The 24983-nt window shown below is 51.1% G+C and overlaps 1 long non-coding RNA gene across 1 annotated transcript; it reads right to left on the bottom strand.

Annotated features, from left to right (window-relative positions):
- Positions 1–618: 618 nt before the first annotated feature.
- Positions 619–24491, bottom strand: LOC135453507 (uncharacterized). The gene is made up of 3 exons (XR_010441881.1): positions 24366–24491; positions 2389–2500; positions 619–1259 (listed from the first exon to the last, which is right to left on the bottom strand). It is a non-coding gene; the product is annotated as an uncharacterized LOC135453507 (long non-coding RNA).
- Between the last annotated feature and the right edge of the window lie 492 nt (positions 24492–24983).

The following is a 24983-nucleotide window of genomic DNA, read 5'->3' as shown; positions in this document are numbered from 1 at the left end:
GTGAGCACAGGGGCTCCCGGAGCACACCTGCCCAGGGACATTTCCACGCCACATCAATCCCTTTGAGGGTGAATTGCACAGGTCAGGCCTCAGGACCGTGACCAAAGGTGCCACAATTGCTTCCCTCCATTCCCCTGCTGGCCAGCCACTCACCCAGCTCACCTCCAGCAGCACTGAATAGAACTGAAAATACTCTGCTGTTTATTTAATCTGGATCTTCAGTCCCCAGCTCCATTTTTAATCCTCACAATTACTGAAACAGGCAGCTCAGACTCACAAAAATTAATTTTTCCCTCCAATCTTAGTTGTATCTCTGAGAGGTCGTTCACAGCCTTAATTAAAATCCATACACCCAAAGCACCATTTCCCCACTCAGAGCAACAGCAGTGTAAATAAAATCAGTAGGAGCCCCCACCTTTCAGCCCCTCATTGATTGTTTTACCCAAGGCAATTTAATTCCCCCATCAGCATGGGAATGGCCATGGGATAACCCCTCAGAGCAGAGCTCAGTGCCCCAGCCCAGCTGCTCCGACCCTGGGAGCAAATCCCCAGCACTGCACATTTCAGCAAACCAGCCTGGGAGAGCAGGAGCAATCAATAGCTAAACAAGAAACAGGTCAGCTCATCACTTTTAATATTTTACTCATTGACAAAGGGTATTGACTTCCATTGATGTTCTACAATATGTGTTTAAAGAGCAGATGATGCTTTACAGAAATATTTGGAGTGCACTAAGAAAAAGAACAATTACCCCCATGACAGAAAATCTATTTTTGTTTGCCATCATTTTTCATTAGGAGGAGCATTCACAGCAAAAAATGATGCATCAAGAGGCAGAGGTCCTTTCTGAGCTCCCAATTTGTGTACTTAGAGAGCAGCTCTGGAGAATTTAATTGCAGGTACTGGATTTCTGCAGATTTATCGATTGCTTTTATGGGATTTAATCTGAAGCCACATCTGTGCTGCACAATTCACAACCAGATAGAGATGATGATTTTCCATTGGCTGCCACAGACTTTGGGAAAAACCTGCAAAGTGCTTTTCTGTTTCTCTTCAATTTCCTAAGTTTGCTTCACTGAAGGATTTACCGGGAGCTCCCATGAACAGCCAGGGCCTGGCTCACCTTTGGTGTGTGCTGAGGCCCCTTAGCCCCTGAAATCACAATTCCAGCTGAATTCCTCACTTCCCACGGCAATCTGAAGCCAGTCCATTTCATTACAAATGGGTTTTTAACTGCCATTTTCCAAACTGATATTTTCCTTTAAAAAAAGGAAAGGAAAGGAAGACTTAAATTCAAATGCTAACCCAAAATAAAATAAAATATTTTCTCCAATGTGTCTTATGATTTCTTTTCATTCATAACACTGAAATTGGAGTTTCAGTGCTTATCAAAACAGCTTCTGAGTGCTGACTTGGAAGACAAATTCCCTTTGTAAACTGATTCAGTGAAGCCCCAATATTCAGACTATTAAACCAATACAGGGGTGGCCATTGGTATAATGGTCTTTTATAGAGGAAACACAAAACATAAGGAGAAACAGAATTATCAGAGCACTGCTCTTTTTTAAGGCAGAAATTTTTATCTTATATTTTTCCCTCCCCAGAAAAATGAAGTGAAACCAGTCCATAGCAGTAATTAAATCCCATTTCTTCCATTTCTTTTCCAACAGATGTGTTCTACAAATGGAGCTTGCCTTTGTTTTGTCATATCCTAATAGATTCCAGAGGAAATTTAATAATTTTCCTCTATCCTGAGTGACTCAGTGGTGCAAAATAGATGTTAAACAAGGAAAGAACAATTTATTTATCTGTTCTTGTGCTCCCTGTGCTTTCATTTGCATGTCAGCTGCTTGGCTGAGTGGTGGGATGGGGAGGACGTGAGCACTGCTCTGCCTTGTTCTGCTGATGTAACGACAATGGGAGGATTATTTCTTAATTTTCAGTGTGGTAAGTGGGTAATTATTGTCCAATTAGACTTGCTATTAACCTCTCTGCATCTCATTTTGCCATCCATAAAACAAGAATAGCAGCACTTCCCACTCTCTGGTTCTGTGGAGATTTATTGGTTAATGCAAGCAGAGCTCCGCGGCAATGGGATGCTCAGAGCTGGTGGGGGCAGGTTATCAATAAAGAGCCAGCCTTGGCCTGGCTGGGGCTCTGGGGGCTGGGGTGAGATAGAATGTTCAGGTACAACTGGGTTTTTAAGGATCGTTTTTGGGGGGCTTGTTGGGATTTTTAAAAGATCACGTCACTTTCTGAAGAAGGGAGTCTACTGGAGCCATAGGGGCACAGATCTATTGGCTATTGACTGGTTATATTATTTATGGTATCAACTTCCACCCCTCCCACAGCTCCCACATGGTTTAATTTTATCCAAACCTCACTCACCAGCTGGTTTTAGCTGCAGTGATTGCTGTGGTCACACGTGTCAGGGGCAAACATCCAACACCCAGCCAGGATTCCTGTGGCTTCTCCCAGGCTTCCTTCTGGAGGTTTTACCCTGGAAGGAGAGCAAAACGAGCAATTCTGAATTGTTCTGCAATAAACCAGAGAGAGAAATGCCCGAGATGGAGGGAGGAACACCCCAGGGAAGGGCTGGAGGTGGCACTGGGGGCTCTGGGCAGGGACAGGGTGGGGATGGGGCACAGCTGGGACTCGCTGGTGTTGGGGTCCCTTCCCACCGCAGGGATCCTGGGCAGCTGAGGCCTGGCCAGGGGGACAGAGCCCAGCCTGGGCAGGGACAGAGCCCAGGGACAGAGCCCAGCCTGGGCAGGGACAGAGCCCAGGGACAGAGCCCAGGGACAGAGCCCAGGGACAGGGCCCAGCCTGGGCAGGGACAGAGCCCAGGGACAGAGCCCAGCCTGGGCAGGGACAGAGCCCAGGGACAGAGCCCAGCCTGGGCAGGGACAGGGCCCAGGGACAGGGCCCAGGGACAGAGCCCAGGGACAGAGCCCAGCCTGGGCAGGGACAGGGCCCAGGGACAGGGCCCAGCCTGGGCAGGGCCCAGGGACAGAGCCCAGGGACAGAGCCCAGCCTGGGCAGGGACAGAGCCCAGGGACAATGGCCAGGCTCTCAGGGACAATCCCCAGCCTGCCCAGGGAGGGTTTGGCCTCTCCTGCAGGTGACAGTGCCTGCCCTGGGGCCAGGGCACAACGAGCTGGAGAACAACCTGAAAATGACACCAAACTCAGCTGAAAAGCTCCTTCATTTAAACAAGTTGCCTCTGCTAAGAACATGATGTGTTTCTCAGGGAAAAACAAAAGTGTTGTCTCGTTTTAGAAGGAGTGCTTCCTTTAGGGCTAATTAAGCTGACAAATAGCACTTGCTGGGATGGAGCAGCTGAACTGATGACAAGGCAGCGCTGCCGGAGCCCTGGGGAGGAGCAATGGCTGCTGTGCACAGCTGGGAAAATTACTGAGGGCCCTCTGCAGCCCGACGGTGAGGGAGGGGAAATAACACCTCATTAATCTTCCTAATGAACCCCGTACAGGGGAGACAATTCACAGGTTCATGGTGCACAGGGGGCTGCTCTGGAGCGCTGAGCTGCACCAGAGGGTACAAACCCCAATGGCAGCCCCAGCCTGGGCTCACCCTCCTGCCCCAGAACCCCAGCGTGGCTTGGGGGACCCCGAATGCCCCCAGTGCCACCCTGGCATGGCAGGGACAGCCCACACTGTCCCAGGTGCTCCCAGCCTGGCCTGGGCACTGCCAGGATGCAGGGCAGCCACAGCTGCTGTGTGTGCCCCAGGCCCAGGGATGGGCTGGATCCCTGCAGGGCCGGGATTGCTTGCCTGCTGCCATTGTCCCATGGGAGAGGCACTCAAAGCAGGACACGGTGGCAGATGGCAGAAGTGGGGTTTGGGCAGCAGGGCCAGAGCTGAGCACACCCAGGAGAGCCCCAGAGCCCTTGGGCAGTGCCCCAGCAGGGCTGGCAGTGCCACGGGGCCCTGCCCACCCCTCACAGCCCCTGAGGGTGCCCTGGACAGGGGGACATTAATTACTGTGCCACAGGGGACATGGGTTACTGCTCATCCCACACAGTAACTGCTGACAGCCACAATTAAACACTGACTGAGTTCCAGCCCCTGCTGTCTGTGTGTTCAGTGCTCACCCAGCCCCACTCCCACTGCCTCTGAGGGTTTGGGGTTTGCAGCCCCGAACAGGAGGTGCCCCAGGGCAGTGCAGGAGTGCTGAGCCCTTCATTGTCACTGAAACCCAAAGCTGCACAGCTCCACAGCCCAAATGGCACCTTCCCTGTCTTCTTACAGAGTTTGAGAAGGATTCTGATCAAAATCTCAATTCTCAACAGCACAGCAAGCCCTCAGGCATCCATGGAGTTCTTGGATTTCTAAATAAATAATTTGATTTACACAAACATCCTGAAGGAAGGGAATCCACCAGGGAACGTCCGTGTGGGTATTTCCTTCCTGGAGGAATTGCAAACGTCCCTCCCAGGGCTGTGCAGTGTGTGAGGGACAGGTCCTGTCCCCTCTCCTGTCCCCTGGGCTGTGCCTTGTGCTGAACAAGAAGCAGGATTCCACTTCAAAGCCTTCCACTCGTGTAAAACTGCTCTGCACACGAGCAGCGTCCCTGCAGAACAAGGATTTTTCCCTTTCTCCAGCCCCAACTCCTGTCACAGAGCTGGGCTGGGGAAATGCAGCCCTGATGGCCCCACAGCCCCAATGGCCCCACAGCCCCAATGCCCCAATGCCCAGGCTGGCCCTGGCACTGCCAAACCCAGCCTGGCTCTGTTTGCCCCAGCACTGCCACCCCTCCGAGCTCTGCCCAGCACAATCTCGTTATCTTCGGGCCCTGCATGGCTTTTTAATGATCATTATTATTCATATAGCACGATGCACGCAGACAAATTTAATCATGTTGTTTACATGAGCAAACCTGATCGACTAATGGAGAAATTACACATTTTGTTCCCACTGTTGGCACAAATGCAATTTCTTTTCTCACTCTCATTAACACAGTTAATGTTTATAAAAGTCTGGTGGTGCTGGAGATGAAAGTGTTTTCTCCAAAGAACAGGTAAAGCATCAACAATAACAAGAGTTCCTCCCACCCTAATACTGCAATAAACGTGTTTCAATCCCACCATGGAATGAGTGGGGAAAGCAGCCAAAGAATCAAGTCCAGATTAATCATATTTGATGGAGAGCTATTGGAAGAGCAGGAAAAAATCCTACAGAAAGACAAAAAAAAACAAGAGAAATGGATTAAAACCACCAACATTCAGCCAAAATACAGAACCCAGTCCTTGTGCAACAGAAGGAGCAAGCAAAGGGGGGATGGCCAGAGCTGGGGGGTCCTCACGGGTGGCTCTGGTGGAGAAAAGCAGCTCCATCCCTGGGGATCTGCACCCTGAGCTCTGACCTGGGCTTGGAGAGGCCCTTGGTAAAGAGCTCTGTTTCTGCACGTTTGCATTTCCTTGAAAACCTTTCAGCATCAGCTGCTCAGCCAGCTCTCGTGGAAGCTCAGGAGAAGGCTCTGCCTGGTGCCAGTGCCTTCTGAAACCGAGCACAGAAACACAACTGGCCCAAAGCTGCCCGTGCAGAAAATCTCATTAGTGCTCAGATTTCCAGAGGCACGGGGTACCTGCCTGCCTCCATCCCTTTACTGTCCCTACAGCAGCAGAATAATTAAGCAGATGCAGTGCTGCCTGGGAGAGGGGATGCGTGCCTGCTCTGACACAAACAGGGATGGGGAGGGAGCTGCTGCAGCTGGAGAGCAATCCCCCATCAGCAGCAGCAGGAATTCCTGCTCAGGTACTGCCCTGATCCCGGGTCATGGTGCTGAGATCACTCGCAGGGCACTGCACACCTCCAGGGCACCCACAGCACCTCAGGGATGCTTTAGGGCACACATTCCCTTTCCAGCCCCACTCCCATTGCCTCTCCTCTGGCTCTGCCAAGGAACAGCCACCTCAGCCGAAGCCCTGAGCTCCCCTGCTAAACCAGGGTGGTTTTTGCAGCCTCTCCCCAGCCAGGTCCGTGTTTTCCATAACATCCTGCAGGTTCCTCCCAGGAGAGCTCACAGACACCCCCTCAATACATCTCCCATGGAACCCCCCCTGCTCTGCCCCAGGCACAGCAACAGGCACAGCTGGCCTGGAAGCATCAGGGCAGGGGCTTTGCAAATGCAGTGAATGGAAACCCCTCCAGCAAGATCCCATTAAAAGAACATATACGGAATTGGGATGCTGGTGACATTTCAGACGAGTTTAATTTGGCAGGATTTGCCCGTGGTTCCATGGTCTGGGAAAACAAAGCCAAATTGGCAGTGGCCCCCTCAGATCAAGGCTGGCAGGCAGGATGGATGGATTAAAGATTGCCTTCCCTGCAGAGGCTCCAGCTCCTCCTGATAAGAATGCAATGGAAGTAGCAGCAGGACTTTAAGCCAACAGAAATATTTCTTTGGTGACTGACAGACCTGACTCTAAACTCTGCTTTTTTACAAAAAGCAAGAAAAAAATGCACTTTTGGGTTTGTTTTACAAAATAACCCCTCTACCACACTGATGAGGGGTCAGAGCCCAGGCTGGAGGGACACACACCCAGCAGGGCACACACCCCAGAGTGAAGGATCAGATATGAGCCAGCACTGGCAGGGGAAGGGGCAGCTGCTCCTCCTCCTGTCTGAGCTGGGCAGCGTTGAAGCAGCAGGGGATGCACAATGGCCTTGCTGTCCGTGGGGTTTCCATGCTGGGGCTCCTGGCTCACACTGAGGATTCCCTGAGGATTTAATCAGGTACCATTGCTGACCATATGTTCCAGGCAGGGACACGTGCGCTCAGTTTGCTCCCTGGGCACAGACTGTCCCCTGTGCCCCCATCCCCTGCCAAGGCCATGCCCAGTGCCCCCAGGCCCAGCTGGTGTCTCCGGGCAGGAGCAGAGCAGCCCCTGAGGGAGGCGGCAGTGGAGAGGAGCCCTCTCTCCCTGTGTCACTGCCGGGGCTGTCACTGGGCTGTGCTCCCCTGTCAGTGCCTGTGCCAGCTCTAACACAGCCCTTGGAAACTGGAGTGTCACTTCAGCAACAATGACATTTCACGAGCAGAAAGGATGTTGGCTTGAAAGGTCTGAAACCACTGTGACATGGATTTCAGAGCAGCTGTGGCTCCTCTGCTTTCTGGAAATTTGGGTTGTGATTTCCAATCACAGCCTTCGATGACCCTGATTAAGTTGATTGGATTTTGTTACATTTCTCCAGTTTGCTGGTATTTAAAATCCAGAGAGACACGAGGAGACAGGTTTGCCTACCTGGAACCATGGGGAGCAGACAATTTCTGCCTGCTGGCCTCTAATCCCAGCCCATGTAAGTCAGACTGCAAGATCTGTGACACACCAAGATCTGTCAAGCACAAGGACTAGACCTGACCTGGGCATTACCCAGCAGGTGGATGTGGCTGCTGGAGCACAGAGGGAGGGGTGAGAAAGGTCCTGCAGGATAAGCAGGGGTCCCATCTCACTGCAAAACCACTGAGAGGCATTTGGCACCTCCATGGATGCAGCAGCTCCCCTGGGCAGCTCATCCATCCATCCATCCATGGATCAATCCATCATCCATCCATCCATGGATTCCATCCATCATCCATCCGTCCATCCATCCATCCATGGATCCATCCATCCTTTATCCATCCATCCATCATCCATGGATCCATCCATCCATCTGTCTGTCCATCCATCCATCCCTCCTAGAGTGGATCCTACTGGAGATGAACCCGTGTAAGACAGATGTATAAAATATGACTTTATAATCAATTATGTAAGAACCATAAAGTCCACAAATACTGAGCTCTCTCCAGAGCTGATCTGACAAGATTAAACTCCTTTTGCTATTCCCCAGTTAACAGTCTACTGAATATTTGACTGAGCATTATTGAAATCAAAGCCACCCAGCAAACAGCGCCTAATCCAGTGCAGGAAGCACGAGAGCGGGCTCAGACCGACACAGAGCTGCTCTCCCCAGCTCATCAAAGGCATGTTCAATCTGCTGGCCATCACTTATTCATGCTGATGGCACGTGCAGGGAGCTGGAGCAGAGGAAGGAGCCACTGGCACACTCTGCTCACGAGGAGATGGATCACTTCCAAATCCTATTACTGAGCATGGGGCTCCAGCTACTCAGAGCCCTCAGATTTCTCTCAGGGTCTCCAAAATGCATCTTTAAACCAGCAAATAAGTGACAGCCCCCTCAGCTTACTGTGAGCATCCATAATTAGCAAAACCTCTCACACAGAGAGAGGCCGGGTGAGATGGAGCTCACCCTCAGAGGTAACAAACTCCACCTCCTGGTATTCAAAACTCTCCAAAATTGGTGTCTTTGTGTCCAGTTGCTGCTCCAGGCAGCTCACTGCCTGAACTCTGCTCTGTGTGCCTCCAGCCTCCTTTATGGGCTTGGACTATAAACAAACCAATAAAACATCTCTCAGCCTCTGATTTAAGCACTTTTTAATACTTGGAGATTTGTTTTTGTGCCAGTTCAGTACAGAATCATTTTGATTTCCCACCAGGCAGAAATACAAAGGTGCTGCTGGTGTGAAATGAGCCCCTGGGGCTGCCCCTGGGTTAAACGTGAGCCCTCACCCTCCCTGGGTGTCCTGGGACACCTTGGGGTCCCTGAGGTTCCCTGAGCCCCACAGGAGCCTCCTCACTGACACCCCTTCCCATTAACCAGAACATTCCAGGGGAGCCAACGCCCCCAGCACATCCCTGTCCTGCTCACCCACAGCAGAACCACCCTCTGGGGACAGGAGAAGCAAAGTCTATCACAAAATCAAAGCTGCATTCCTCTGCACTTAGTTTATTCCCCTCTATCGATTACAGCACCAGGAACTGCTGAAACACAGCTACAAGAAAGGTCTAAACCCTGAGGAAGTTATAAACCCAGTTGTTAAAGATCATGTTCCAGACCCCCAGCTGCCAGGAGTCAAACTGGGGCTTTGTAAAAGTCTTAAAATTAACCAAAATGTTTTCTGCATTTTTTATGCAGTGCAAAAACCTTCTTTCTATTGTAGCACATTATGTGCAGATATTCTATAAACATTAACGAAATTAAACTAAAAAACGTTTTAGCCATTAATAATTAAGCAGCGTCCAAAATTCTGCACATTAGACCAGTTTTGAATCGAGCCCAGTTTGCAGGATTAGGTGATTATAATATTTGCATAAAGAAAACACCATATTTTCAGTGACTTTCAAGTCAGTGTTTTCCTGATACAAAGATCACAAATACTCCTGAAATCACCACTGCACGTGTGGCTGAAGCTCTCCTGTTCCACCCTCACACCACCCAGCAAAACAAAAGCTGCCAGAAATCACCCCAGGGTTTTGCAGAGCAATCCATGAAACTCCTCAGCAGCCCTTCCAGGAGCTGTAGTTGCACATCCTGGCTGGGATTTATTTTCTATTCTCTCGCCATAATCACAGCTCCATGGCTGCAATCCACCACAGAAATGAGATTCCGGGGTGGGGAATCCGGATCTGCGAGCTCCGTAATTGCATTTTCATTGCCCTCCTGGAGTTAGAATTTCTGAAGCAATTAATATTAACAGCATGTTGATAAGGAACACTAATAGGTTACAGGGAGCAGAGCAGAGCAGGGCAGAGCAGCCCTGGCAGTGCCAAACCCCCCAGGCAGGCACAGAGCCCGGGGCAGAGCAGGGCTGCCCCACAAAGGGGTGAAATTCCAGCCCCAGCCCAAAAATCCCTGCTCAGGTTCTGCCCAGGGCTCTCCCACTGCCAGAGCCCCAGCTGTGACCCACAGCAGAGCATCCTGCTGGGAGAAAGGGCAGAGCCACGGGGGATTCAGGGGTGGAAAAGCCCTCCCAGCCCCTGCAGTGCCAGCTGTGCCCACCTTGTCCCCAGGGCACCGAGTGCCACCTCCAGGGATGGGCACTCCCACCCTCCCCGGGCAGTGCCAGTGCCTGAGCCCCCTTTCCATGGGGAAATTCCTGCTGTGCCCACCCTGAGCCTGCCTTGATCCTGACCCAGCCTGGGGCTGTTTCCTCTCAATAACCTTGTGAGCCACTGCTCCCAATTCAAATGCAGTTCCCCTCCCAGACAAATTCACCGACGGCTTCTGGGTTCATTGGGCTCCCCTGGCTATAAAGCAAGGTCAGAGATTTCCACCAGCAAAAGCCACATCAAAAGAACAGAGCAGAGGAGACTTTGCCTTGTGAGAACACTGGGAAGTTCTGCTTTGCTTCAAGTGGAAACGTTCAGAGGGTCTGAGAGGCTGCATGGCAAAGCCAGGGGGCTCAGCAGGCTCTGTGCAGCTGGAAAGAGGAGAGGATGGAGCAGCACCAGCCCCAAGGCTGCAAACCCCTCTGGGCCTTTTCCCACCCCTGCCAGGGCAGCAGGGCCCCACAGACAGAAACCAGCCCAGGTAAATCCTGACTGTCCCTGTCCCACACACAGAAATCAGCACCAGGTAAATCCTGACTGTCCCTGTCCCACACACTGAAATCAGAAAAGAGCATCAGGTAAATCCTGACTGTCCCTGTCCCACACACAGAAACCAGCCCAGGTAAATCCTGACTGTCCCTGTCCCACACACAGAAATCAGCACCAGGTAAATCCTGACTGTCCCTGTCCCACACACTGAAATCAGAAAAGAGCATCAGGTAAATCCTGACTGTCCCTGTCCCACACACAGAAATAAATCAGCACCAGGTAAATCCTGACTGTCCCTGTCCCACACACAGAAATAAATCAGCACCAGGTAAATCCTGACTGTCCCTGTTCCACACACTGAAATCAGAAAAGAGCATCAGGTAAATCCTGACTGTCCCTGTCCTGTGCCAGGCACAGCCTCCAGCCCTTCAGACCTTTCAGGGTACTTGCAATTCCTCACTCATTTATTCTGACCAGAACCAGCCCCACCCCAATGTCTTTCCCAAGACGCTCTCAATATTTGTGCCAATTAATGCAGGAGCTGCAGCAGGTGAGCTGCTCCTCTCTCCTCTGGGAATGTACATTCAATTACTGAGGGAGATGGATTGAAGCAGGGCAGCCAAACACAAGTTCTTTTTATTTCTGCTCCACACATCGCTGGTATTTCCAACTCATTTTTATGCAGAGGATTTGTGTGTTAGGAAAGAACCCTACTCGCCCCCATCCTGTGCATTACACTGAGCATTTTTAAAAATAATTTAAATTACACTGGCATTTCTGTGTCTCTAACAACCTGGGCAATGCCAGCCTGAGCTCTGGACATCTGTTCCTGGGGGTGGCCTGCCCAGGGATGAGCATTCTCATTCTCTCTCTGCCCAGGGATGCTCCATTCGCAGGCATGGAGCATTCTCCTGTGCTTCAAAACACAGGGGAGTAATTGGCACTAGTGAGGATCCTGGGAGTTTAGTGCCTGCTCCAGGAGCAGCTGAAGGATGAGCAAAACATCCCAGCCCTTCTTCAGAGTGCCAGGGACCACGTGGAAGCCAGGCACGGAGCTTGTCTGGGTTCAGCCACAGGGGAGCCCCTTCCCAAGGGAAAAGCTGTGCCTGGGAGGGAGGATGGAGGGTGTGCTCTGCTCACAGCTCATTGCATCCCCACACTCTGCATGCACACAGCTCATTGCATTCCTGCTCACTGCACACTCACAGCTCACTGCATCCCTGGGGGCACTGCATGCTCACAGCTCATTGCATCCCTGCACTCTGCATGCTCACAGCTCATTGCATCCCTGCTCACTGCACACTCACAGTTTATAACATCCCTGCACACTGCATGTTCCTGCACCCTGCACACTCACAGCTGACTGCATTCCTGCTCACTGCACAGTTACAGCTCATTGCATTCCTGCACACTGCATGCTCACAGTTTATTGCATTCTCAGGGGTACCGCACACTCACAGCTCATTGCATCCCTGCACCCTGCATGCTCACAGCTCATTGCATCCCTGCTCATTGCACACTCACAGCTCACTGCATCCCTGGGGGCACTGCATGCTCACAGCTCATTGCATCCCTGCACCCTGCATGCTCACAGCTCATTGCATCCCTGGGGGCACTGCATGCTCACAGCTCATTGCATCCCTGCTTTGCCCCCATCATGATCTGTGCCCACCCAGTTCCCTCCTGGCTGGGCAGAGACCCAGACCCTGCTGGCATTGCCTTCTCTCACATTTTTTGGCAGCATCAGCCAGGTCCCACTGTGGAGCCTGCACAACGACTGCGTCTCATAGAGGAGGTTTTCAGGGTTTGTTCCAACCCCCAGGTTCTGGCTCTCCAGACACCTGCCCCAGGTTTGGTCACACCCCGAGCAGGACAGGCCTGTGTGATGGGAAGTGCCCCAGCCCTGCTGCCCTCAAGAATCCCATTATTTCTTATTTGGGGTTGTGCCCCAAGGGTGATGGAAGTGCCCCAGCCCTGCTGCTCCTAAGGAATTCCATCATTTCTTACTCCAGCTGAGGATCAGCCCAGAGCTCCTCGTAGGAGGAAAAGCAGCATTTCAAATGACACTCTTGTTATTTTGGCAGCTTATCTCTGCGTACAGAAAGCAATTATTGCTGGAATGCATTCACTTTTTGTTCAGCTTGGTTTTGAAGATTTAGCATCCCCTCCTCCCCGCTGCTGTTCCTGGATTGCTGAGACAACACCGTGGCAGAGCCATCACATGGGAGCACACTGGGAAAGGAACATGGTACCATTCTCATCCGAGCCCCCTGAAATCCTGCAAACACCTGAGGACACACAGGCCATGTGCTTACAGTGGCTGCACAAGAGAATCCCATGCTCCTCCATACAATCAGCAGAGAACCAAGGTTGGAAAAGACCTCCCAGACTTATCAAGAGTCCAGCTGTTAATGCAGTAGCACCGCCACACTCAGCATGGCTTACACAGAATCTCCTGAGCTGGAGGGACCCCCAGGATCACCCAGCCCCAAAATCCCACCCTGGCATCCCTGGGATCAGTATCCAAACCTTCCTGGGGCTCTGGCAGCTGTGCCCATCCCTGGGGAGCCTGGGCAGTGCCAGCACCCTTGGGGGAATCAGAACCTTTCCCAAAATCCAGCCTGACCCTGTCTGGCACAGCCCCAGCCCTGTCCCTGTCCCAGGGATTGGAGCTGCAGCCCCAGGTGAGCTCCGGCCTCTCACTCCTCTGCTCCAGCTGAATAAACCCAATTATCCACATCATTCCTTCAAGCTCTCTCCTTCTACAAGTGCCTGTGCAGAGCTCTGGAAGCGTGCAGGTACAAAGGGGCTGCACAAAAGGACAGGATGGAGCAGGGAGGGATTAGCCAGCCCCTGAGCCTCAGAGCCACACACAGGTGAAATAACCTGGCTTCCACTCCTGCCCAAGGTCCTGCTGAGTTTATTCCCTGAGCTCTCAGGCAGGCAGAATTCATGGACATCATGGCAGAGAAACCAAATGAAAGCTGAAGGAAAGGCTGCCAGAGGGTGCAGGCTTTGTCCTCCCTCATGATTCATTTTCACTTTGGGAGAAGGAAGGCAAGGGCTAAACAGCATTTGCAAAAGTTTCATCTCTTTGATAATGTTATCAGCTGCTCTGCCATGTTCTTATTATAACAGAATTCCCTTTTTCCTTTGAGCTGAGCTCTCCCACCCAGAGAGACTGCACGGGGGAATTAAACCACCTGAGCCCAGAGGGTCACTCACACAATCCCTTTCCTTACCAGGAAATTAATTTTTTCTGGAACTTCTCATTTTCAACTCAATCAGAGCTGAAAGGAAGGCACAGAATGGTTTAACCCTTCTTGGGTAGAGAGTAAGTAAAATCCATGGTGCTCATGGACAGCATTAATGCAGAATTCAGGGGTGGTTGGGGACTCAGTCAGGAGCTGTGGAGAGGCAGGAGATGTTCCTCACAGAGTTTGGGGTTACAGAAACCTGCCCCAGTGAAGAGCAACATGAACCTTCCTGCTCCACAAACAAGAAATGACACATTTGAGTCTCAAGCCTTCTTCCCTCTTTTCTTTCATACATGTGTGTATATCTAGATGAGACAGAATTTCCTTGGGAAACATTAAGCTTGCTTAGTTTGAAGTGGAAATGCAGTGATGAACCCTGGCCCAGGCTGGTTTGAAGCCTGAAATCTTTGATGTGTGCCTGGGTCGGGCACAGCCCTGCAGTTTGCACCAATTTCTCTGTCCTGTGCTTGCTGGTACCCAGTGTCCCATCCCTGGGAAGGTGGGAGGATGTCCAGGCAGGCAGGACAAACACTCACATGCCTGTGCCCATCCCATGCAGCAAACACTCATGTATCTGTGCCCATCCCATGCAGCAAACACTCACATATCTGTGCCCATCCCATGCAGCAAACACTCACATATCTGTGCCCATCCCATACAACAAACACTCATGTATCTGTGCCCATCCCATGCAGCAAACACTCATGTATCTGTGCCCATCCCATGCAGCAAACACTCATGTATCTGTGCCCATCCCATGCAGCAAACACTCACATATCTGTGTCCATCCCATGCAGCAAACACTCACATGCCTGTGCCCATCCCATGCAGCAAACACTCATGTATCTGTGTCCATCCCATGCAGCAAACACTCATGTATCTGTGTCCATCCCATGCAGCAAACACTCGTGTATCTGTGCCATCCCATGCAGCAAACACTCGTGTATCTGTGCCCATCCCATGCAGCAAACACTCATGTATCTGTGCCCATCCCATGCAGCAAACACTCATGTATCTGTGTCCATCCCATGCAGCAAACACTCATGTATCTGTGTCCATCCCATGCAGCAAACACTCATGTATCTGTGTCCATCCCATGCAGCAAACACTCACATGCCTGTGCCCATCCCATGCAGCAAACACTCATGTATCTGTGCCCATCCCATGCAGCAAACACTCATGTATCTGTGCCCATCCCATGCAGCAAACACTCACATGCCTGTGCCCATCCCATGCAGCAAACACTCACATGCCTGTGCCCATCCCATGCAGCAAACACTCACATATCTGTGCCCATCCCATGCAGCAAACACTCACGTATCTGTGCCCATCCCATGCAGCAAACACTCACATATCTGTGCCCATCCCATGCAGCAAACACTCATGTATCTGTGCCCATCCCATGCAGCAAACACTCACATATCTGTGCCCATCCCATGCAGCAAACACTCACATATCTGTGCCCATCCCATGCAGCAAACACTCATGTATCTGTGCCCATCCCATGCAGCAAACACTCACATGCCTGTGTCCATCCCATGCAGCAAACACTCACATATCTGTGCCCATCCCATGCAGCAAACACTCATGTATCTGTGTCCATCCCATGCAGCAAACACTCATGTATCTGTGTCCATCCCATGCAGCAAACACTCATGTATCTGTGCCCATCCCATGCAGCAAACACTCATGTATCTGTGCCCATCCCATGCAGCAAACACTCATGTATCTGTGCCCATCCCATGCAGAGCTGCAGGTGCTGGGACAGCTCAGCCATGCCCAGGGCTGAGACTGGAGGCCAGGCCCTTCCTGCACCAGCAAAGTCCCTGTAAATGTGTAAATATGATAGCAAAAATGTTAGCAAATGATTGACATCTTACTGCTGTGATTTGCAATGAAAACCCATAAAATCTGTGCTAAATACTCAGTTTACAGATAAAATATCAATTTAAGCACAAATTATTTAAAAGAAAAAGGAGATAATACGACACAGAAGATGAATAACCACAGAGTTCAATCACAAATCTGTTCACAATGTATTTGACAGGTCAGGCCCTGCCCCAGCTGTCCCTGTCCTGCCCCCAAACCCAAACTAACCCAGGCTGAGGGGGCCAGAGCCCAGCCCCAGGCCCGCTGCTGCTGGGGGAGAGCTTTCATTCCATCCCCATCAGGCTGCCCGAGCCGCAGCTAATTATACAGGATTTATCTGTGCCAAAACACGGGGATTAGGCAAGGCAGGAAAGCAGCTGAAACTTATTTGCAGGTATTGTTTAATAAAAAGCTATAAAACCCAGGGTTTGTACAGAAGCAAATAATTTCAGAAACATGTATCTGAAGGCAAGGGGAGGAGATCAGCACTCAGGTTTCTCCTGTTCTCTCTCCTTTCCTGCTGCACAGAGATGACAACACCACAGAGCTCATTTTGTTGGGGTTTTCTTACCCCTGGGTGAGAAAATCCTGCTATAAACATTTCCAAAACACAGCTTTTAATCCTGACCTTTTAATTTACTCCCCTTAATCCTGGCAAAGACTGCTTTTACTCTTATTTCTTAAAAAAACCTCTTGGAACTCTTTCCCTCCGCTCCCCTCTCGTGCAGTTTTCCCTGACATTAATTGGTTGTTGGACATGGATCCTGGTCTGATACACCCCAGGAGAGCCCGGCAGCCCCTCATCCCTGCTGTTTGTGGCTCCTCTTCTCTGGGAGAGCTCTGTAATAAATCAGCCTCGTGACAGGAACGTTCTGCAGGTTGCACACGCACACAGAATGCAATTCCTCACCAGCTCCTTCATCGTATTTGCATTCCACCACCCGATTAAACAACTCCCCTGTCCCTCCCAGCCTCTGGAGCTCAGCACTCCTGGAAGGTCCGGGGTGGGCGCCCAGCCCCAGGAGAGGCACAGAGCCCCTCTCAGCCGGGCAGGGAGCTGCCATGGGGCAGCTCTGCCTTGGGAAGCAGCTCTGGAGGCTGCCCAGGAGCTGCTCTGCCTTGGGACAGGGCGTGAGGACCAGAAGAGTTGGATAATAGAAGGAATAACATCAAATGTGCACAGTCCCCCCTTCACTGCCCTTAACCTTCCAACAGACTGGACTTGCAGACATGACAAGTGGCTGCCCTGGCAGGAGAGCAGCTTCACACTGACTCTAAAGGCACCTGTGTTCTAACCTGTACCTTCATGATACCATCATTACCTACAAACCCACCTGTGGGAGGAAGGCCTAGTATTTCCCCTCCATTCAGACTGCAAGCACTGCCTGAGGCCCTTTCCAACCCAAAGCCCTCTGTCATTCTGTGAATTGGCAGTGGGACCCTCAGCTTTGAGCAGCCCCACACAGCCCCCTCTGCTCCCCTCCCACCCCACAGCATCACAAACCCCTTCCTGTTACATCTTCAGCTCATGCCAGGGGCTGCTGGAGAGATGTGACAGGAAAAAGTTGCTTTCTGTTTGGTCTTTCTATTTTTGCTGCCAAGATGGAAATGCTGGGACTACAGAAGGTGAGAGGAAGGTGGAAGGAGCAGGAGCAGTCCCCAGGGAGTGCTGATCACAGCACTGCACACACAGCATGAGCAATGGGAGCGCAAGGAGAGAACAGATCATTCTGGGGCAGCTGCTGGGAGGCAGGACAGGGACAGCCAGCAGGACAGGGAATTTTCCTTTTTCCTAAATTTTCCTTTCTCCTGAATGGAACCCTCAGTGTCCCACTCACTGCAGGCTCCACCAGCACTGGGACAGGACAGGGACAGGGCACATCTCCCATCTGAGCGTCACCTGCCCCCTCCAGAGGGGCTCAGAGCAGTTTTGTGACCTGAGAGAACAGAGAGGCTGATTTTGGGTCAGAAAATGTGTGTTGTAAATAATGGAACACAGAGCCAGCAAGGAAGGGCCCGAGCTGGAGCTCAGTGACGCAACAAAGACCTGAGGAGATGCAGCTGCACAGTTGGCATGATAAAATTTTCAGTGCTGTGCTGGCATTTCTCAGCTCCTGGTAAAAATAGCACCACTGGGCTGGTACCAGGGATGGCAGAGCCTGGGAGAAAGTTCCAGCCTTGTACAGGCATTAAAAATAAATCAGCCCACTGGGAGTGGGGATTGAAAACCACAGGGAGAGCAATGAGGTTTGTGTGTGTGAGAACAGCAAGCAAATGCTGTGAAAAGCCCTGGGGGAGCGGGGCTGGAGCTGCTCATGCTGGCACAGCCAGGGCCCAGAGCCCACGGGGCTGGGGGGCTCTAAGGGGATGGGTCCCTATGGGATCTGTCAGGGGACAGTCACAGCCCCCAGCACACCCAGGGATTGCAGCACTTTATCCAGCACCAGCTCCTGGCTCTGGGTTAAGCAATCAGAGATCCAGCACTGCTCCTGACAGAGCTCCTGACAGGAAAGCACAAACACACTGAACCAAAACTCTCCCCTAAGTAACAGAGGGACCTTGTGAAATTGTGATTTCACATCCCTGGAAGCCTGTGAGGCTGCTGACACCCCTCAAACCTCCCCCAGAAGCTGTGCAAATCTGTCATTGCCATGTAAGGCATGGCAAAGGCCACAGGAAAATCGGTGAGGGACAGAACCCCCCACCTCCTGCTCCAGCAGGCACCTGTGGCCCATATTGCAGAGGGCAGCTTTGAGCTCAGGGCCAGGAGGAGGATCTGAGCTGGTGTCCCAGCCCCTGGAGCCTTCCCTGCCCCGAGTTCGGGTGCAGGAGTGTCCATGTCCAGCCCTCTGTCCAGCTCCTGTGTCCAGCCCCGTGTCCAGCCCTGTCCCCGGGTTTGGCAGGACAGGACTTTCCCTCCCGCTGTCCCTCCGGACCTGGGGCAGCATTTTCAGGAGCTGCTGTCCCCACAGCCGGATTCAATCCCTGCTGTCCCTCCGCACCCTCATTCCCCCTCGCTAACTGTGCACCGGGAGCAGCAGATCCTCCCTATCACAGCGTGCAGTGCCAGTGCTGACATTTGGAGATAAACACAGAAGCACCAGACAGGCAGCTCATTCTCATCTCGCCCTGCTCAGAATCCCGATTACCGTGCGCGTTTGAGATGTTGATCTGCTCACTGCCGGGCCGGGCAGCCTGAGCAGGAGAGAGCCGTGCATGTCACACCGGGCTGGGGACAGGGGGACACGGCGGCCCTGAGCCCACCCTGCCTGCCCTGAGCCCACCCTGCAGGTCACACCCGGGGCCATGAGTGGGAGCATCGCCCCCTGGCTGAACCCCGTGCCAGGCTCAGGCTCAGGCACATGCCAGGGCCAGCTCCGGGCACTGCTGGCACTCCGATCTCCCCAGGAGCAGAGGAGGAGCCCCGGGCTGGCCCAAACTCAGCCCCTCGGTAGCAGAAGGTGCCACCCCAGTGCCATGCCCAGGGTATGCCCTGCCCTCCTCACTGCTGCTCACTGGACCCCAGATCAGCAGAAATGGGTATTTCACACCACCTTGGCAATTTCCAGTGAATCCCCCCCTCCTGTGAGTGCCACAGCGCTGTTTGGTACAGGATTTTTGTGCAGTAGCATTAAAGCCTCCAACAGTAACACTGAGGCCCCATTCACCTGCACAGGTGCTGTGCGGAGCTGCAGCCCCAAGGCTGCACTGGGAACCCTCCAGGGACAGGAACGCTCCTGGCTGCACAGGATTCCTGTGGGCACTGCAGGATGGATGGAACCCTGGCCCACCCCACCCTGCCCCACCTTCTGCAGGGCTCCCAGCTGGCCCTGCTCTCTGACAGCTTCAAATAATAACAGGAAAACGTCTCATCCACATCCCAAGTTTATCCCACTTGTAGCTAAATCCCTTTTAAAATTATGCTCTTGGCACTTGCACCCCTCACACGCCAGCAGCTGATTATCACAGCCGCTGTTGCTGTTTATCCAATTTAAACATTTTGTTCTTTTAATCTTTCCCTCTGAGTTCCTCAAGCTCCTTAATCACTTCTGTTGTACGTCCCTGGCTCGTTGTCACCCACAGCTTGCTGGCATTTTGGTGCTCTTGATAATAACACTTGTAAGTTAATAGAGTCATGCCAGGAATGAATCTGCTCAAATCTACAGAAGCATTTTTAAGAGGCCAAAACCTGTAATCCATCTTCAAACAATATTGGAAAGGCTGCACCCAGGTTTCTGCATTCCATCCTGCATATCCAAATACCTAAAGGAAATTAATGACTTAATTAACTCAAAATTAAGGGGAATGGATTGGAGGACACCTTAAAGCCCATCTCATTCCACCCTCTGGGGGGAAAAACCTTCCCAGGTGTGCCAGTGCAACCACCCTGTGCCCTGTGCCCTGCTTGGTGCCCAGCAGCTGGCACTGGTGGGGTCAGGCTGCCCCAGCGCCCCCAGCAGGGAAGGAATTTTCCTTTTTCCTAAATTTTCCTTTCTCCTGTATTTTCAGACACTTTTGTTAAAATTATTTCAGTTGTAGAGAAACAAATCTGCATTTCTAAAATTCTGTAATTACTGATTATTGACGGTTGAGTCCTGCTGTGGAGCAAATGCTGTTCTCCTGTCAGACAAAGAGACTTCACACAGCAAATCAATGGCTCAGTGGGTCATTTAAAACCTGACAAAAATGCCAGACAAAAAATAAACTAACCCAACATAATTGGATTCCAGGCAACCAACTATTTTATGAGAATAAATTCTAAAATTTACTTGTTTGCAAGTGAAATGTTTGGACATGCTTTCAGATTTCTAGCATTAAATTGTTAAAGCCTAATTGGAACTCAGCGAACAACTGAGCTAAAACTTTTTATCCCTTTCTGTGTCAAAAAAAAAATAAAATCCAAAAAACAGAACCAATAAATCAAATCAAATTCAAGTTGATCAAAATATTTAGTAAATTAACAGTAAAAATCTTTCACAAACTCAAAGCAGTTTGCTTTGGCATTTTCAGATGATAGTTTGATTATTTTTAAATAATCAAACTATCATCTGAAGCTTACAATTTAATTATTTTTTAATTTAGTTGTACTGAAAAAGTGAATCCAGACTCTCTGAAGCCAGACAGAAGCCAAGGGTCGGGGTCTGGTGGAGCTGACAAAGTGATGAGGGCTTGAAGGCTGGGCCCGACCTTGGAGCCTTTTCCAGCCTCAGGGATGCTGTGACTCCTGCCAGCTGTGCCCTGGGTTCAGTGGGCAGGGTTTGGTTTGTGGGCATTTCCCACCCTCTCCTCCTGCCCCAGGGTGGGCAGTGCCCCTGCCCCTCGTGCCCCCTGCCCCTCCTGGGGGAGCCCAGGCTGCAAAGGACTGGCCAGCCCTTGGCTCAGCTGAAACCACACCATTATTTTTTCCTCCATTGTAACAAAAACCAAAAAGACAATCGAATTGCAGCAGTAGGCAGTGCCCGGCAAAGGGAGGTGGCAGCAGGACGGGCAGCTCAGGTGCCATCAGCACCGGGGGCGAAGGAGAAGGGTAGGAAATGTATTTTCATGTACTACAGCTATTGTTCTGCAGAGACAAACGATCGCAGCAAACACAGCTCCCAGCCAGGATATAAATATCAAGCTGCTGATCCAAGGCTGCTCTTGCCGGGAGCTGCTTCAGCAGTTCCCAGCGACGCCAGAGGAGGTGCAGAATTACAGATGTTGCTCCCATGTCACCCACAGCAAAGGTGCTGAGGGCTCCATTTATTTTCCTGGAATAGCAACGTCATTACTAAAAAATTCCATGATGACATTGAGCTGTTGTACCAGCTCGTTTCTCTCGCAGAGAATATCAACATTCACCCGGAAACACTGAGCCACATTTTTCAAACCCAAAGAGGCTGCAGTCAAGGGACCTACAGACTTTATCTTTTCATTTTGGCCAAGTGTTTTCTGCCTGTCCCCACGCTGGGCAGCAGCAGAGACTGCTTCCTAAACACTGGGCTGGAAGAACTTTGCACATGAAGGATATGTAAGAATTCCCAGGGGCAAGACGATGCATGCAGCCTAGTGCATTATTAATCAAATAAACCAGAGATGCCAAAGCACAGAGGAACCACTTAGAGGAGCTGCTCCTGCCAGTGTGGAGTGAAAGGACGGCTGGCAAAGGAGACCAGACCTTACTGGAAGGCAGCCCCTGTAGTGCTAATCCAATCCTGGATATTTAACTGCTCTGATTTTCACAGACACCAACCCCCAGCGGACAGAGAGGTGTGAGAGGGTCCATCAGGAACAGAAACCAGCCTTGGACAGAGGTGTAAGAGGGCCCATGAGGCACAGAAATCAGAGGTTTCTGCACTGAGCACCCCTCACTCCATCCCACCCAGGCTGGCCCATGCTTGCCCATTAGCTGCCATTCCCTGAGATGATTCTCATCTGCTCTGGGCCGTACTACAAATTTTAATTTGTTCTGTTTATTTAATGAAACTCATTGAGACTCATCCTCATTTTCTAGCAAGTGTCAAAAAGTTCCATTGAATTAAAATTAATGACCTTCACACCTAGAGAAGATTTTCTGGCTCAGAGGATGGGATTTAACATTGCTCAAGATACAAGTACAAAAGCAACACTCAATTAGATGAGGGAAAAATTCTGAAAAAGACCATCATTTCTATAGATAGATTCAGCTTCTGCTTGAAGGGGAAAATATAGTCAGCAGAGGGAAAAAATTATGTTTCCTAATACTGGCTACACTCTGCAGTCATAAAAAAAGTGTTTGTAGTTTAATTGCTTCCAGTAAATTTACTGAAATAACATTCATTGCTTCTTTTTAATTTTCATTCTCAAGAATTAATATCACAACGGGAGAAACAGGAAGATTGGATATATCATCATTAAACAGGCCTCCTTAACATGTGGGGTTCCAGACATGACAGGTTTCAGAAAGTAATGGCAAAATTAAATTATATTAGAAGCCTGACACAGAAGATGAAGAGTGAGCAAATGGTGCAGCACATTTGTGCCTCCCTCCCTCCCTGTGAGCCCACTCTGGGATCTCAGTGCCATTCACAGAGCACTGCCAGGGACGATGCCTCCTCACTCTGGAGCTGCTTCCCACGTTAATGGGTCCAGATTTAGCAGCCAGAAAACCTCTGACACCGAGGCAGCACAGCCGGGCCTGGGGACAGCGCTCCCCTCTGCTCATCCACCCACAGACTGCAGGTACACAATTAACCCTTCCCGAGAAAATCCCCGCTCCCCTGCACCTGCAGCGGGCTGTTCCCGTTTGTAAACAAGCTCTCGTGCACCACTTTGTTGTGTTTGCACGTCTCCAGTTGTGTCTTTGTAATGAAATAACACGTTTCTGCTTTAGGTGTGTCTGTGTTAAACTGATTCCGCATCGCAGGGAGATTACAAAATCCTTTATTGGAATTACTGTGGCAAAGCAGAACATGACAAATTGATGTGTGGGAGGTGAGTGTTCCTAATTCTCTAATTAGCACTTTAAAAAATTACTGAAAAGCCAAAGCAAAAAAAACCAACAAAAGAAGCTCGCAACAAAAAGCCCAGCAAATGCAGGAGCCAGCTAAATGTCACCCTCCATCCAGGCAGAGCTGCACTCCCTCCTGACAGCCCTGTGACCCCTCTCGTGCTGGGGAACATCCAGCCCTGCCAATCCCCCGGGTACCAGGACTTAGCATTCAGCACAGGCTTCCACACTCACAGCTCCCCATACTGATGCTTCTCGGGCAGGAAAAGGCAAAACATTGCCCAAAACCCATTAATTTCCACATTCATCATGTTCCCAAGTCCCTGGTTCTTTTGGTGTTCACATTTCACTTTTTAATCATGCCTGGAGAAAGTCAGTTTTCCTCCTGTCCATCTGATAATCCTCACAGCTTGTTGTGTTTTGCCAAGTTAGCTTATGTATTTTCACATTTAATTTGAAAAATGTATCTGCCAAAAGCTCCTGCTGAAGCAGCTGTGTTTGCTCCCGTTTCATGTCTCCCGAGCCTGCCCGCTCCCCTCTGCAGGTGTGACACACCTTTACCTGCCCAGAGCCCAGCCGGGCTCCTCCTGTGTCTGCAGGAGCCTTTCTGGTTAAAAAGTATGCAACCAACGTTTTGAATTCATCTAAAATTGAATTTACATCCCTGGGGAAAAATAACCAAATTCTAGCCTGATTTGGCTTGAACATTTGAAAATATTCTGCTTATTGAGACTTCATTCAAAAGTCATCTTTTTTCTTCCTAAAACAAGAATTGTGTTGGGACATATGTCACATTCAAAATATTATCTCCATATGCCTCAAATCGATTTTTCCTCAGCCAGTTCCTTGGAACCAGCCAAGCAGAGCAGAAATCCCCAGGATTTGGTGGGCAGGACTGCCCAGAGCTCCCAGCTGCATCCCCCGAGGGTTGTGGGGCTCTGTCCTGGATCGCAGCTCCTGAGAGCATCCCCATCTCTGCACCCCCATCTCTGCATCCCAATCTCTGCATCCCCATCTCTGCACCTCCATATCTGCATCCCGATCTCTGCATCCCATCTCTGCATCCCGATCTCTGCATCCGATCCCTGCTGCATCCCATCTCTGCATCCCAACTCTGCACTCCAGCTCTGCCTCCCAGTCTGCTCCCCTGCTCACCTGCCCTCCATGCCATCTCTGCATCCCCATCCCTCCATCCCCATCCCTGCACCCCCGGCCCGCAGGAGCATCCCCAGGAGCGCTGGGACCCGGCGAGCTCCTTAATGGACCCGGGAAACAGGAGCCGCACAAAACCACGCTCTAAATGGCTCTAAAAATATCCGTGCCCTGCTATCCAAACAGCTCTCCGAAATAGACGTGCTGAAAGGAAACCAACCTCAGCCAGCGAAGCTTCCCTCGGGCCAAGGCTCCGGAGCGTCCTCCCATCCCCTTCCCGGCAGGGCCCGGCTCTGCCCGGGTCACTCCCGCTGCCAGGTGCCTGCAATGCACTGACTCATTGGGCAATTAACGTAATTAGGGGCCTTTTTACACTGAATAATTCAGAGGCATTGATAAAACTCAGCCATAGTTGTGGCCCGAGCCCTGTTAGAGGTGCAGCCCTACACGAATGTTGGATGCCGTGGTTGATAAGGCAGAATATTAAAGCTCACCATTCCAACCCTCCCAGCTGCCTTTGGGACAGGAGCTGAGCACAGACTCCCTCCCATAGAGGCACAAAGGGAGGGCCCATAGCAGGGCTGCAGGTGCCCCCAGGTGTAACTCCCACTCCTGCAATGACCCCCAGAAATCCCCAGTGCTCCCAGGCTCTGGAAGGACAGCACCGTGGGGCAGAACAGCTGGGCATTCTCCACCTGTGGCCATGGGGCAGAACAGCTGGGCATTCTCCACCTGTGGCCATGGGGCAGAACAGCTGGGCAGAACATCTGGGCATCCTCCACCTCCATCCTCCATGCCTGGACCCCAGAGCCCAGCACCACAGCCAAGAGCAGCTGAA

Source organism: Zonotrichia leucophrys, chromosome 13 (genome assembly GCF_028769735.1).
Source record: "Zonotrichia leucophrys gambelii isolate GWCS_2022_RI chromosome 13, RI_Zleu_2.0, whole genome shotgun sequence".
NCBI lineage: Eukaryota > Metazoa > Chordata > Aves > Passeriformes > Passerellidae > Zonotrichia > Zonotrichia leucophrys.
This window is presented reverse-complemented; position numbering and strand designations above follow the sequence as displayed.